Source organism: Pinus tabuliformis, chromosome X, assembly GCF_031772625.1.
Source record: "Pinus tabuliformis cultivar Carrire ecotype Pingquan chromosome X, CPIR1, whole genome shotgun sequence".
NCBI classification, from domain to species: Eukaryota; Viridiplantae; Streptophyta; class Pinopsida; order Pinales; family Pinaceae; genus Pinus; species Pinus tabuliformis.
The window spans coordinates 621,318,634-621,335,564 of NC_142308.1; the positions used below are offsets into that span (position 1 = coordinate 621,318,634).

The 16,931-nt window shown below is 34.7% G+C and overlaps 2 non-coding genes across 2 annotated transcripts; one reads left to right on the forward strand and one right to left on the reverse strand.

The window, feature by feature from the left end:
- Positions 1–9,148: 9,148 nt before the first annotated feature.
- On the reverse strand, positions 9,149–9,220 carry TRNAG-UCC (transfer RNA glycine (anticodon UCC)). Its single transcript has one exon. It is a non-coding gene; the product is annotated as a tRNA-Gly (tRNA).
- A 376-nt stretch (positions 9,221–9,596) lies between these two features.
- On the forward strand, positions 9,597–9,699 carry LOC149141550 (U6 spliceosomal RNA). The gene has a single exon (XR_016265413.1). It is a non-coding gene; the product is annotated as a U6 spliceosomal RNA (small nuclear RNA).
- The last annotated feature ends 7,232 nt before the right edge of the window (positions 9,700–16,931 follow it).

The following is a 16,931-nucleotide window of genomic DNA, read 5'->3' on the forward strand; positions in this document are numbered from 1 at the left end:
GAATGACCAATCCTACGATTTTATTGGGTTAAGAACCTACAAACTAAGAAAATAAATGGTCGCTTTTCACTTGCATGCAAAAAGGTTTGCATGCCCCCAGGTATAATGAAGTAGAGTTTCCAGGTTACCATTCAATTTGCAGACAAAACACTTCCATGGCTCTATTGGGAAAGGCATACCTTCTCACGGAGGAATCTTATTCCAGTCTAATCCCATTTTCCAAAACGGACGGGTGTGTCAAACTAGTCATATTCTTATGCGGAAACCTACCTTATAACTGGGGTTTTCCTGCCGAAGCAGACCAGGGCGCATGCCTGCTAGGTTTCAATCACAATCACCGAATCACTTGTGCTCATCAGGTGCAAAAACTGGAGATTAATGAGACATTCCTTGCACAAAAAGACTAGTTAGGGATGGCATTTGACTATTAGTTATGTGTGAGCAGGGAATGAAGCTGGTCTATGAGCTGGACCACTCTGCCTTCATGCGGAAAACAAATCACTCGAAAGAGTGAGGAAACAATAGCTCCCATGCTATAAATGTAGTCACGCCCAAGGAGTAGATTGCAATATAAAGGTCCTTGGACTCCCATTATGCTCAGGTAGACAATTTTCCTTCTCAAAATTATAGGCAAACTTGGAAGGATCCCTAACGGTCAACTGGTTCCTTTGTCGAAGCCTGTCAGATTTCACATCTCAGGCAAAAGCGATGGCGAACCAAGCGCTTTCCAAGCGGTTGAGGAAATGATACTCACAGAAGCCCTTTCATCTATGATAGTACCAACCATGATCATTCTGTAAGCTTGTACTATGATTCGGAATGGTACATTAGATGGTAGACGGCGTCTGCCTAGTAGATTCCAATCGAAGGAAATGACTAGATTGCTTGGATGTGGGACTGAATAAACGACCGGATAAATCTCTGACGAACTTCTTTCCTGCGGCAAAGGAATGGGTAGATTGCCCCCATTTTCATCGGAGTCTGTGTTTACAAAAATAACATGAACGGTGTCGTTCTCATTCTCTTGGGTGACGGTATCATCTGACGGCGGATCCTCTGAAGACAAGATTGGATCGACTGTCGTCTCTACTTGTTGACTTTGGTCCAGGGTGGACTCAGAGGGTTTACCTTCAATGATAGGTGCTTCGACCGACAACAAAGGTGTGTCAGTTGGATTTTCAACTAGTGATGGACTCGGCAAGAGTTTCTTGTATCCAGGAGGAAGCCGTAGCGGTGAAGCAGGACGGTTATCCAAGACTCTTTTAGCTTCGTCTAGGAAGGGACAATGGTGGATGGCATGATCGCCTTCGCACAGTCTACAAGGAATTTTAGATCTTCCTTTTTGTCCAGTGACTTCGTTTTCACTAGTTGATGGTGTACTTTCAACATGATCGTCAAAGGTCGAGGACACCGGATTGTGAAAGTGGGGAGACCAATCCCTTAAGATCCGTGGGATGCAAGGACAATCTCGATGATAGTGGTCCCCTTTGCAAATGACACATGGAGATTTAGGTTTGGATGGTGTAGTGTGTGGATTTTCGCTAGATGATGCTTGGTTGCCCCCTTTCGTCGTTGGCTTCTTCTTCTTCTTCTCCTTCTCTTTCTTCTTCTTCTCAGTTACTTGGTTTTTAGTTTTACCAGCTTCACCAAGCGAAGAGGAAGAAGGAGAGGGAGAAACAAACAAAGTAGAAGGTTGGGGGGTAACTCTAGTATCATCCAATTGCTGATTTGATTGCTCAGGAATCATGGTGCTTTGAACGACAGAGGTCGAGAAGAGCCATACTGGCAGGCCAATTGTCAGTCTTGGAAGGGACAATGTGGCCATATGAGGTGCACCAACATCTCCCCAAGAGGAGAAAGGACTAGGATTTCCCCCAAGGGGAAATCCTTGGTTGGTGGACTCCATTTTCTCAACCTAAGATCAATGAGGAAACAAGGATGTTATTCCAATTAAAATAAATTGTATGACGCTTTGACACAACTTGCTTTTTCAATTTTTAAGAGTCGAGAAAAGGCTAAAGATGACTCTAGTCGCCTTCGATTTTTAATGAGCCTGAAGTGACAAGTGCTCAGATGGACATTTTTGTTTAAGGAGTCTGAAAAGGAACGAAAGAGACTACTCTAGAAATATAGACAGAGGGATTACCAAACCAATCGCAAAACTGCAGAATATTTTTTATGGTATGGCAGTCAATCTTCCCGAATGTTATGTTCAGTGCATTGCGATCGGTAGGGTGGCAGACACGGCTTCCTAAGGATAAAGGATATAGCCTATTGTGGTCTCCCAATATATACTCGACGGTACGTGGGAGCACAAGTCCGTATTGCGACTTGTCGTCTCAAAGAGGAGGAATCACCTAACCTACGATGAAAGCGATAGTTACCAGGCTTTACGACGCCGGAATACATCTCTAGCCTAGACTTCTAAATGTTGTGTGTTAGGTTCCAAAGTGTTTTTATGTTCATTGAATTTATTTTACAGTTGATCTTTCTTAAGAAGTTTGCCTTTAAGGTTCACCGCATGATGTAGATATACAATTCTGAAATATGCAATCTAAGATGATAAACAGTCGTTTACTCTTATTTTTGCAATGAAAATCCTAGCTACTAAGGAAAGAGAAGCGAAATTCTTTCAACATAGAGCAGAGAGAACACACTAGATGCACTGTCCTAAATCAAAATCAACAAGCAGTCTAAATGCAAATGCACATGCATATATTTGTTTTCCGCTTTCTTAATGTGTGAGTGACAAAAAGAATGCTAAATACAAATCTGAACTATCTTTTCTCTCAAAGCGACAGTACTAACAATTTTCTCTTCAAAAGACAAAAGGAAAACGAAGATGACACTTTGTGATTTCAAATTCAAAAAACGAAAGGAAGACCAAGACGATACTTTGCAATTTCAAATTCAAAAGACGAAAGTAAGACTACTTTGCGATTTCGAATTCAAAAAACGAAAGGAAGGCTAAGACGACACTTTGCGATTTCGAATTTAAAAAACGAAATGAAGGCTAAGACGACACTTTCATCTTCAATTTGAAAACTGCTTTTGACACTTGAAATACGATTAATTCAAATCAAATACAAGAGTAACAGTGTAATCGACCATCAAAAAGAGTAGGATTCTTTTCTTTGGCTGAGAAAAACACTTGCGACACTTCCAAATCAAAAGACGACAGTTTGATTAAGCTACTTCTTGTAAAGGAGAACTGTAAATGGCGAAAAATACATAAAAAAATTCACAATTCTTTGTACAATGGAGGCTGAATAATGCAAAGGAAGGGAGTTTCAACAGTGGTATACTGATCACAGACAGCAAAACTACTGAATAAAGATGAAGAGAATGAAGAAAAGACAAAAATATGGAGGCAGAAACAGTCTTATCTGATCATCGCACCTGTAACACAGGGAAACAGGGATGCATCTCACCTACTGCACACGGGAAGTGCGATGCATCCAGACTGTCAAAAGGAGACAGTGCAATGGTCCAAGGACAAGTCTTTAACTTGGTTTTTGTTCACAGTTTGCAACTTAGTTCAGGGATTTAGGCTGAGCTAATGATAGTCAGTAAACACAAAGCATAGGGGCTGATCTAATGAGGTTACTTGAGCTACCACCAGGGCACTTAGGATGTTTGCAAGTCAGTTATTCAGTTTATAAACAAAACCTGGAGATAGACTGAAGCAGCGTTGATCTACTTTGCACTTGCATAGCAAATGCAGTTCGAAGGCTAGCTGGCTTAACTTCAGGCTCCATCTGTAGTTTATAAAGTAAACAAATATAAACAAGCAAACAAGCTATTCGCTCCCCAATGGAGTCGCCATTTTGTTATCAGGAAAACTAGTGTCCATTCAGAGCTGCTAGTCCCACTAAGACAGGTAGCTATCTTAGAAACAAACAAACTAAAGTCACTCATGTTTTCCTTTATGAGAGATAGATGAGAAAGAAGCAGAGAGTACCAACCTCAGTCTTTCGCTTGGCTCCTTGCTTGTTTCCTTTCCCCTTTGACAGAACTTCACCACTCTTTCCTTACTTGTCCCGCTTCAAAGAGCACCTGTAGAGTCAAAGCAGCATAATACCATCAAAGCATAGAGATCTATAACCATAAACAATATAGGATCAGAAGTATATTAACCATACAAATGCATATATCAGTACAAGATTCATAGATACACAAGAATATGGAGGAAAACTCAAATAGCTTTATTGATAGAAGTAGTAGAAGAGAGGATTACAACCCATTGGTCTGACCTAGCGCCATCCTCCCAGAATGAAAGCCCTCTTCACCTCATGAAAGGCTTAGATCACCCAACAATACAATGATGCACAAAGAAACCAACAACACTTCCTTACAAAATACAAAATTCCAGCCTCTCGATCTCTAGGATGAGGGATCCATATATAGATGTTTGTAGGTGGGCGAGTCAGCTTCTATGATTTTGATTAGTGTCATCTCTCTGATAGTTCTTGGTTCCACTTTGAGATTTCATAATCTCTTTCTCATCCCTGTGTGAATTCAGAGAGGCAAGTGTCGAATGAGCAGCTTCTAGAAGATTCTCTAGGTTTCCACCTAGCAAACTGCTTCTGCCATTTGTCTGCTGTCGCTCATCGTACCCTACAGAAGGGCGTTCCAGTATGCATCACACTTTTTTGCATGTGGCAGGTGAGATGCATCGCACCCTTAGCATTGAGCAGTATGTATGGTCCAATTTTGACCAGTTCTGAGTAGTTTTTTAAGGAGAGCTCCTGGGAGATGATGTAATCAGCTAACCTTGCTCCTTTATGATATGAAACAACACTTTTAGGAACTTAGAAGCCCTTGGTTTATGGACACATGTGATTGGGGTTGCAGTGCCCAAATATGTCTATAACAATTAATCCTTTCGATTGAAAACCCCTTTGACCATTTTCATTTCCAAGCATTTGATTGAAAGATTAATATTTTGAACATGATTGTGTTGATAACTTTGACTTGTGTGGGAAGTCTTAGTACATGCCGAATCCAAAGTGTTCGTGAGTCAAGTTGTTGTCTTTACATTCCAAGCCTGTGTGATTAAATTAAAAGTTTTGTTTCATGCTTCATTAACTTAGTTCCTAGCTTTGAATTAGAAGTGACAACCAATCTAATCTAACTCATTACATAGTATAGTGTGCTTTGAAGTTTACAAACATTGGATTGATATGAATACTATGTCGTAGTTTAGTTCTCTAAATTAGCCTGACACATTCCAACCAATCTTGTATTTGATAATGCTATATATTATTGTTCTGTAAAGTTGATTGGGTTGGATTTATATAAGGGGATCATCTTATGGTGTTCAACGAAATATTGTCCTTAGGCTAATGGTGTAGCTAAATCCACCAACAAGAATTCAATTTGCGTCCTTATTTTTTGGCCAATGGAAAGGAAGCCATCCTCACTCAAAAGATATTATTTCATCTCTCCAACTATCTCAAACCTCACGTGGGCATAATTTCTTAATAAACCAAAGAATAATTGATGCCTACTCAAAATAGAAGAAGGGGGAGAGAACGCAAAGAAGAAATTCATTGTTCACCAATAGAGAGGTGGTTTGATAAGAAATATGAAAAATAAAATGAATTCCAAGTCGAATACCTTGTTCTAAAGTGGGGCAAGCCACATGAAGAGAAGGGTAAGCACACTAAATTCCCAAAGTCATGTCGTGTTCCTTACTTTCAGCTAGTTGAAAATCTTGGCCTTGACACATATAGAATGCAAAACCTAGAAGGAAAAGTAGACCCACTTCCCATCAATGGCCAAATTATGAAGAGATGCTTCACTTAGTTTTCCTTTAGGTAGTTATCGTGTACAAAAATAGATTAAATTTTGTTTTGTTTTCAGTTTTGTATCTTAATTTCACTTGTTTTATTTATTTGATTTGAATTTCTCATTTCTTTATTTTCATTAATCATTTCTTTGCTTTGTTAGTTCATTTTCAAAGAAGGTCACTTTTGTTCTTTTTCATGAAATTGGTTGGCATATATTGTAACTACTCTATTTTCTTTATAGTCCATAAGTGCACTTAGTTAGAATCATTGAAATCCATTGTGATCCCAATTGAAATTGGTTGAATCTCCTTTCATTACTCAATCTAATATGTTAGTTGTCAACATAGTGGTGGAACACTACATAAACAACAAATGGCTATGAGAAACATAGGCCTAGTTTTGACCATGCTATTGGTTATCCTCAAGGATACAATCAAATTTGAATTTGTATTGATGAATGTTTCGACACTATCTAGTAGGTCACCATAAGAAATTTTAAAATCCTAAGGAGGAGTATGTAAGCCTTGCTAAACATAAATACATTCATGCACTATAAAAATGTATGCCTTGACATAATGTGCAAACTTGTAATGATATAAACCCTAATTGATGCTTCCTTAGCCATATGAATAGTCTTCATGAGAAGGAGATTGAAAATGAATGGTAATCCATTATGAGACAATGATGTTGGTATGGCATGCATTATAACAAACTACCTTGTAAATGTAAAAAAATGCATAAAGGGAAATAATATATATATATATATGCATGAAAGTAGGGCATGATGAAAAATGCATGCCCTAGGAAGAATAAAAAGATGATTTATGTGGTAATAGGATGTTGAGCTCATGAAATTACATGAAAACGAGGTATTTAGGAAAATGCATGCCTCAAGTTGAAAATGCACGTAGAGTCCATGATATTGCATGTTTGCATAGTAAGGAGGAATACCAACACCTTCTCAATGACAAATGCACACCTTCACTATAAATGCGTATGCCCTTGACATGTTTTGTAGGCTTATGATGGCCTATACCCTAAATGGTTCTTCCTTATCCCACATGTCCTAAACATTAAATTTTTCTTCCTTAGCCCATATGTCTTATTACATTTATGACTTTGAATACTTTAAATGCCACTTGAAGTTGAGTTATATACATATTCACCACTATTACCATATTGTTTTCAGGGTGTTTGAGTAAAACATAAGTGGTGAGGCGTCATGACATTTTGCGATTTTATTGCCTTAAATATTATTGGATGTTAGCTCAATAATTCTTAACTAGGGAAAATATTGAGAGACCTACCATTGCTACAACCTTGATCGTGGTTGCATGATTAATCTTATGAAGGACTAGGCAATTATTATCTAGTTCATAGCCATCTTCTTATTTGGTTTATGTATCTCTTTGTAATGCTTGTTTGAAAATATTAATCTAGTTGCAATGCCTTCTTTCTAGGATGGTGAACTTGCTATGTTCTTCTTAGTTATACTAACTCATAAATGAACTCCTATTCAACAAAAACTATGATGTTGTATATCTTAGTTTTCTTGAGAAGCAAGATGAAAATAAAGTCCTCGCAGAATTATGTTATGGACCCAGTGGAGGACAATTTTTTGGTGAAACAATAACCCATTAAGTATTGAGATCTAGATATTATTGGCCAACGATGTTCAAATAAGTCCATGATTATGTTTGAAAGTGAAAAACATATCAAAAAATTTCTAGTAGGGAGAAAAAACTAGACTTAGACCCATTTCATTTTATAACTATTGAAGAACACTTTGAACAATGGGTTATAGATGTTGTCGATGAGATCTGTTCACATTCCTTTGGACACCATATATATCATGACTGCAATGGACTACTTCACACAATAGACTGAGGGTGTGCAACTAAATAAGGAAAATGAAGAGGTTGTGATTCATTCTCTAGAGAAATAGTTGATTGCTAGGATCAACATCCCAACCAATCTTGTCTTTGATAATGCTATATATTGTTGTTCTGTAAAGTTGATTGGGTTGGATTTAGATAAGGGGATCATCTTATGGTGTTCAACGAACTATTGTCCTTAGGGTAATGGTGTAGCTAAATCCACCAACAAGAATTCAATTTGCGTCCTTATTTTTTGGCCAATGGAAAGGAAGCCTTCCTCACTCAAAAGATATTATTTCCATCTCTCCAACTATCTCAAACCTTACGTGGGCATAATTTCTTAATAAACCAAAGAATAATTGATCCCTACTCAAAATAGAAGAAGGGAGAGAGAAATCAAAGAAGAAATTCATTGTTCACCAATATTAGAGAGGTGGTTTGATAAGAAATATGCAAAATAAAATGAATTCCAAGTCGAATACCTTGTTCTAAAGGGCAGAAAGCCACATGAAGAGAAGGGTAAGCACAATGGCCACATGAAGTTTATGCGAAAGGAGTAAGGGTTAGGAAAATTTCGTTGGCCAAGAGAGTAGAGGTGATAGCGGGAAAGCCAGGGGGAAACCATGGGATGAATGGATTGGATGGCCAAGAGAGTAGAGGTGATAGCGGGAGAGCCAGGGGGAAACCATGGGATGAATGGATTGGATGGCCAAGAGAGTAGAGGTGATAGCGAGAAAGCCAGGGGGAAACCATGGGATGAATGGATTGGAACACGAAACTAGGGAATCCATCACTTTGCTATAAGCTTGTATTGTGGCCTCCCTTTCTTCCTAGATATGGAAAATATAGCTAGGCAATCTTGGGAAATTTTTCAGATGGAAAGGAAGTGTTTCGTAGCTGTTCTCTATTGATGTGATCTAGTTTTCCCTCTTGTTTATTTATGTCAAAAATGTATTACATGTTTTATGAAATATGTAATGGTGTAGTTTTCCCTCTTATTTATTTATGTCGAAAATGTATTACATGTTTCATGAAATCTGTAATGGTTTGAAATTCAGATTCGAAAATTAGAAAGACAAAAAGAGGAAGAAATTAAGATTCGAAAATGATAAGAAAGAAAACGAATTTCAAAGAAATCTGTAATGGTATAGTTTCCCCTCTTGTTTATTTACATTTATATATCAAAAATGTATTACATGTTTTATGAAATCTGTAATGGTTTGAAATTCAGATTCGAAAATTAGAAAGGCAAAAAGAGATAGAAATTAATTAAGATTCGAAAATGAATTTCAAAGAAATCTGTAATGGTATAGTTTCCCCTCTGGTTTATTTACATTTATATATCAAAAATGTATTACATGTTTTATGAAATCTGTAATGGTTTGAAATTCAGATTCGAAAATTAGAAAGGCAAAAAGAGATAGAAATTAATTAAGATTCGAAAATGATAAGAAAGAAAAAGGAGTTTCGAAGAGGTGATGCGTCTGCCGGGAGTCGAACCCGGGTCTATTGCTTGGAAGGCAATTATCCTAACCGTTGGACTACAAACGCTGCACCTGGCAATTAAAAGAAGCGCATCCACACCCTAGCAGGCGTAGAGATGTATTTATATATACCCTAGCAGCAGGCGCAGAGATATATATGCGATTCGCTGGAAAATCGAAGAACCACAGGGTAACAAGCGCAGATATTCGTTGGTGCATTTGCGTGCAACTCCATTTACTAAAATTATAACGCGGAAATGGAAAATCCAATCCAATCCAATCGGAGGAGGGGAGGTCCAACGCGTGCCGTTGCTGTTGAGGTGATGTGGTATTTGGGCAACGGACGGAGGCAGGGCGTGACGTGGACGTTACAATTTCTTCCCACATACATAATGTAAGCTATATACAAGTCATTTATATAGCAGCCCACCATATATTGTATTGTCTCTTCGGAGACATCCGATAAAATTGGAACGATACAGAGAAGATTAGCATGGCCCCTGCGCAAGGATGACACGCACAAATCGAGAAATAGTCCAAATTTTTTTCATCTTTCCGGAAATGGTCCAAATTAAATCTTTCGGCTCGAGAAATGGTCCAAATTTTTTTCATCTTTCCCGCTCGAGAAATGGTCCAAATTTTTTTCATCTTTCCGGCTCGAGCATTTCTTTTTCTTCTGCTTTTTTCCTTTCCCGCATTTCTTTTTCTTCTGCGTTTTCCTTTCCCGCTGGTTCGAAAATGTCTTTTTCCAACCAAAAAATAAAAAACAATTAAAATTGGATTTAAAAACAAAAACTAAAGCAATTTATCGAAAATTAAAAATCAATTAAATGATTTAATAACAAAAAAACCAAAGTAATTTAGAGATAAAGGAAAAAACATCCACTCAAAAAAACAAAAAAGCCATAATTAAAAAAATTATATTAAAAAAATAAATACTTTTTTAACTCAAAAGAGTATTTATATTATATAAATCTGCTCTTAGTTTGTACGCATAACCTTATATTGTGAAGATGAGGATGAAGATGAAGTTCAATGAAATTAATGCTTGTATTTTTTATTATTTTTCATGTTTGTAGATTTTAAAATTGGTAACTTGGTTGTGTTGTTTATAGAGCATGTAGGGATGCTTGGGGTCGTTGGGGTTGTGGTCGAGGTCATGTCTGGTAGTCCTTGTTTTATTTTTCACTCTTTCTCCGACTAGAATTCATGTGATAAAAATCTAATAATACTATCACACTATTCCATATTCTCATATTTGTTTTGTATTTGGAATTTTATTAATAATGGCATAGTATCTGTTTTGTTAGTGAGCTTGCGAGGATAATTTTGTAGTTGCAAAAGACACTAAGGGAAAGCCGTCCCAAATAAGGTACTAAAATCAAGAAACACAATAAGGTCAAGCAATCCAAATAATGTACTAGATCCAACCACTAATGAGATGTATGATCATGAAATGTTTAATTTTATTGGTTAATGACCTATGATGCACTCAATTTAAACAAAAAGTAATTGGTTCGCTGGCCTTATTCAAATATCTATTCAAAAGATATTTAAATTGTTATCATGCCATAACAATGAATTTATGCAACAATTCTATGGTTGTTACATTTCCTTCCCATTGAATGAAGAAAAGAGGATCAAACTGCACGAATTCAAAATTCTACCTAATCAAAGAAATACATAAAATAAAGGAAGACTAACTCATCTACCCATGGATACCTGTTGAAGCACCCATTTAAAGAGAATATGAGAGATTGAAAAGAATAGAAACCAAGAAACCTTCAAATGGCCATGCTTTACAGGGAGATTTTTTTGGAAAACCATCTGGAAAGTGGCTTGTTCATGCTAAATCAACGCATTGATTGTGCAAGTGAAACTTGGACCTAGAAAAGATATGTGTGTGGAACAAACTTACCAACTTAACCAAAACTGTGACATCAAAATGAGAACTCTAGCCCTTAAAACCCAAGTTTTTGTATAAAAAACATGAAAAAGCTCCCCAAAATGCAAAAGCAGTGATGCAACATCACCCTTTTTTTTAGGGTTAAAATTCCTACATTAAAGACCAAATATCATGAAGTGAAATTTTTTTTTTCAAAAAATAGAAAAACAACACATAATTTTAAATTTTTTAATTCAAAAAATTATATATATATATATATATATGAAAAGGCAAATAAAATTAACTTAGATTGAAGAAATAAAATAGAAAACATTTCAGAAGAATGCCAACTATACCAATTACACTTGGGCTGAGACAAGATGCATCTTCCAAAAAATATTTTAAATTGTTAATGTATATGCCAAATGAAGTGCTGAATGAGAGACAACTTTGAATGACTCATATATTTCAATTAATTTAGTATGGTCATCCCTCATTATTCATAAACTCCCAAAATATTTTCTCTTGCAACCTTACCACAATGACTATTGACTCAAAAGGAATTTTTGAGTCTTCTATTCTATTCCAAAAGTAAATCCTAAGAATCTAAAAAAAAAAAAAAAAACAAAAAAACAAAAAATTAAAGCAATTTAGAAAGAATTAAAAAAAAATTAACTTTAAAAGCAATAATTAAAAAATCTATTTTGAATATATATATATATATATATATATATATATATATATAAAAGAAAAACTAAAGTATACATTTAAGATATTAATAATAACAACCATAATAAATCAAAATAAATTTAAAAAATCTAAAACTTATATCTAAAAAAAATCTTGTAAAAAAAGAAACAAATCAAAGAAGATTATCTTCTCATTAAGGCAATGTCGAATATGGAGAATATTTTATAAAATATGTTTATGAAAATAATTGAATTATGTGATTTTAAATCTCTCTCAAAAGGTTTTTGGTGCGAGATGGTTAAAAGGATGAAATATGTTAGACCAATCATTTTATACACAAATAAGTTATATTAAATATAAAATACTAGGATACATTTTATTTGAAACATTATTTTTTTAACCATAATACTTTGGTTGATGGGGAACTAGCTACCTCTCTAGATATATGCAATATCTGTAAACCACATATATTAGAAATTCAAAGTTCAGCCTAGGACTGAGACATCTGGAAACCATCAGAACCGAAGCTGAGATCCTAGACCAACATGACACTTATCCTTCGGGTCATAGGTGTCGCCAAAGACTTGAATCAGGGTGGATGGAATGGAAAACCACTATCTCGATGACTCAAGCTAAGAAGAGAATGGAAGGTGTATTTTTCATTGAGGAAACTTACTTATTTGAAACATTATTTTACAATATGTAAGTGCCCTCAATGAAAAATACACCTTCCATTCTTTGTTTATCTTGGAAGATATTTTACCACGTTGAGGATATATAACAACTAGTGCACCAATACCATGTGTTGATTCATTCACACCATTAAATAAAGTTGTGAAGTTGTGGTGTAGTTGCAAAGTCACATAAATTTACTTGCACCAACTCAAGATGATAAAGATGAACAATAACTAGGACGTGAATTACCTATATAAAATTTTCATGTTTAAAAAGGTATATATACCTTGATGAATCAAAACTAAAGGCTTCAAGTGGCTTATATTGCTCCACAATTAATCATTGATTCGATAATTTGCATCTTTTATTATTACTATACTTTTTTATATTTTGATGGTTTTGGTTTATGTTGGACCTTAATAGATTCAATATCTTCTTGCCATATCCCTTAGCATGAGAATTATCCCTATGATATCTCTTATAGAAAATGTGAACCATGACAAGTTATTTGAAACATACTTAGATATATGGCCTCGTTACATTGCTTATAAGTAGTGATCTTATTACAATGTGCATTGAAAATAGATATGGATCATTATTATGCCACAAAGATGAATTTATATGGAAAGTCTATGGTTATTACACTTCTTACCTATGATTGAAGGAATTGCATCTGTTATCTCAAAATCAGATCCTGATAGGCTGCTGGTCAGGTTGACTCTAAGTAACTATTTCAACCTACTTTAGGCTGAGGCTTAGCCTCCTCAACCTGAGAGGCCTCTCTCTTGATGGATTAATGGCTTAGAAAATTCTTTAAAATGGCTTCAGTTATTTTTTTGTTGTTGTCGTCTTTGGTCCTCTTCAGGGATTTGTTTGTTGGTTCACATTGTGGGGCTTATGCCAGTTTTTTTCTAGGGCTTTTCTAGCTTGTTCTTTGCCACCCATTTTCAGGCTTGTTATTTTGTCTATCAGGCAGCATATGCCCTGTTTCCCGAAGGTTGTCTCTGCCCTATTTCGTTGGAATTGTTCAGTGGTTTTATGATCCATTTTGTAATGGTTTTCACTCATTGGGATTGTATGCATGGTCTCTATGGATTTCATGCTATCCTTTTGGGTTCCTCTAGTTGGCAATTGCCATATTTTGTCTGTATTTTCTGGAATTGTGTCTTCCATATGAAAAATGAAAATATTCCTCCTTTGGTTGAATAAAATTAGGTGTTGTTTTTCTATAGGGAAAAAAGAAAATTATTAAAAAATATTATAAAGGAGGAGAAGAAAATTATACAATATGACTTCATAAGCCCTCTCCAACATCAAAGAAAACCATGTGTAAGAACTAAAACTATAAAAACAATTGGACGAGGCTCAATATATGCCCTTTGGCACTTAACTTCATGATCAAGAGCTATCCATGGTGTAATTGTAATTTGAATAGACCAGATCTAATGGCATGCAATGTTTGAACCAATGGTTCATAGTCATCATTGATACCTTTAATACTACTATCGATAAAATAAGAAAAGGTTCCAATACAATGGTTACAAATCATATTACTATTTTCCACAAGTCACATTTTGATTGATAGTAGGTTGAAATATTACATTTCAATATTTCTCAAACTTTCATTTGATACTGGTTTTGGCTACACTTGATATTGTGTTTTCAGTTCCCTCACATGATTATGTCAACCTTTCCAAAAAAAAAATATAAAAGCGCAAATACCTTCATGTTTTGGTTTACCTATATGATAAGAATATATAGATGTACCTAGTCTATTGCTAGTCACATAGTAGTTTTCCAAGTAAACTTTCCAAAAATTTGTAATCTTTTTAAGCTTTTGATATGTGTTTTATTTGGAAACATTTAGAAGACAAAATGCATCAATTTCACTTTGTTATGGCTTGTATCAATGCATTGAAGTGAGGTCGATAATGATTTTTGATGATCTATATAAAATCAATCAAGATGTTGGAAATTACTAAGTAATTATCTTTGTTATTTATTCTATTATTTCCCCGACATTGAGACAATTGAGTTTGATTGTTTGGATGTAAGAACATACTTCTTTCTGAATATATAAGGCTATTTGGTATTTTGGTTTGTATATCTACAATAAATATCATGATTTATAGGTTTATAAAATTTGTACATCTGAATATACCTTTTTTTGTGCAAATGGAAAGTAAAAACACTTTGATGGGAAAAAAAGACAAAAAATTTGTTGTTGGACAAAGAGGAAAATCATTTAATTTTCCTTCTTAAAAGGTATGCCAATTTATGGAAAATGCACTTCTAGTAGTGGATTTTCTATGATGAGATGGTGGATATATAGGCTATTTAGTAATGCATTCCTTATGATAAGATATATATTCCTTAAGAAGGAATTGCATGCTCAAAATGAAAATTATGTGTTTTTTTTCTTGAAAACAAGGCATGTTGTAAGATGGATGCCATAGAGTGAACAATGCAAGCCTTATGTTAGGTTTGCATGATAACTTCTTGAAATCATAATTATAGCTAAAATTCATATCTTGACATGAATTATGTACATTATGCACATTGTCCTTATGAAATTTCATCTAAACAGGGCATTCAAGAAAACACATGCTCTGTTGAGGAAAATTGCATTCCCTAAAGTGAAAATGCATGTTGAATTAATAGAATGGTTTTTGTGCGTGTTAAGGAAGAATATGCACACCTTGATCAAATTAAATGCATGCTTTCTTTATAAAAATTCATTGATTTGACATAATTGTGTAAATCCTAATTGATTCTTCCTTAGCCGTATGAATGGTCTTCATGGGAAGAAGATTGAAAAAAATCTTGGTATTCATGTTTTGTAGCGTTAAGATGGCATAAAACCTAAATGGTTCTTCCTTAGCCCATATGTATTCTTACATTTATAACTCTAAAATGCTTTAAAAGTTTATTGAAATTTGTTTATACGCATCCACCACTATTCTCATCTTGTTTTCAAGATGCTAGAGTAAAACATAAGTGGTGAGATGACATGGCATTTTTTAAAAAAGAAATTATCTTCCATATTTATTATTAGATTCTAGCTCAACAATTCTTGATTGGGACAAATATTGAGGGGCTTACCAGGACCATAACCTCAATCATGGATGCATGATATCTTAAGAAGGATTTTGGAAGTTATTATCTAGCCCATAATGAGAAATTTACTTCTAATTTGGTTGCCATATCTCTTTGTGAGTTTTGTTTGAAAATATTATTCTAATTGTAATTATTTATTTCCAAGATGGTGAACTTACTGTGATTATTGGTGAGTCTTAAAATTAACATATTTTGACATGATCATTTCCTTATTTCTAATCCATTTTCATATACTAGTAATCTTATATTAGCCCATTTTAATGCTTATATGCAAGTTTTAAGATTTAGGTGCTTCCAACTACATTTCTAACATTTCTAAGTATTTCATTGAATTGTGATTAGCATTAGGGAGAATTATTGTAGTATGTATTTTCTTTTAAATTAATTGTTGACATGTGAACAAGTTGCTATAGGAATGGATCCACAAGCTACGAGGTTGAAGAGATTTGGGTTAATGATGAAAATAATTTGTAGATCAATGTATTGAAAATATAACATGCCATGGAGGAGGAGATATACTACCTCTAATCATGTATCCACTCGGGGAAGATAATGCAACAAATATTTCATGGTTTCAATTATTGGAAGGAGTATTTCAATGTGCCCAAGTCGGTATATATTTATATATTAGTTTCAAGAAAGTTCATGTAAAAAAGAGAGTGTCATCTTTATTTCAAAGGGAGGACTCTTAGAGAACATGGTCCAAATTATTATGACATAAAATTCAAATTTCATGAGGTCTTGCTCCAATTCCAATTGTAGTTTTAGTATGGTGGTGTGTCATTTAGTTTGAGTTATGCTATTGTAGTCTTGATTCAGTGCCCTATTCTTGGAGAAAAATCTCACTCCGTAGAGAAAATAATTGTATATATTGGTAAAGGATTTAATTCCTCGTGTGAGTTTCCCTATCTGTGCACCTTTATTTCCTTTATAGTTAATTTCATTTTTAAGCAAATGCATTTTATTTTTATGCAATGACATTTTCAATTCATAGTTTAGCTTTTACCAAATCTTGCAAACAACAAGAGTTTTGATATGTAGAAAAATGAATTACCTAACCGATGCAAGAAGTTTTTATGGTGATAGCAAGGTTCCCATTAACATGATCTATCTATACATGCACTATCTATGAAGGTGAACATAAAATGGAAATTTTCCCATCCTTACCTGGTCTCAAGGAAATTTACTAAGGAAACTAGCACCAAAGAAGCCTTTGCAAATAGGACCTTCAAGTCTAAATTCATACCATACACCTAAAAATTCTCATCATTTTTCTAGAAACGAACATTTTCTCAAGTTATGAGTCCTCTTATGCCTTGATATACATATGTTCCACAACAATTCCAAAACCATCATTGGAAGTAGGGATGACAAGGACCTCATTATAACAATTTGCTTGCTTTTTCCTATA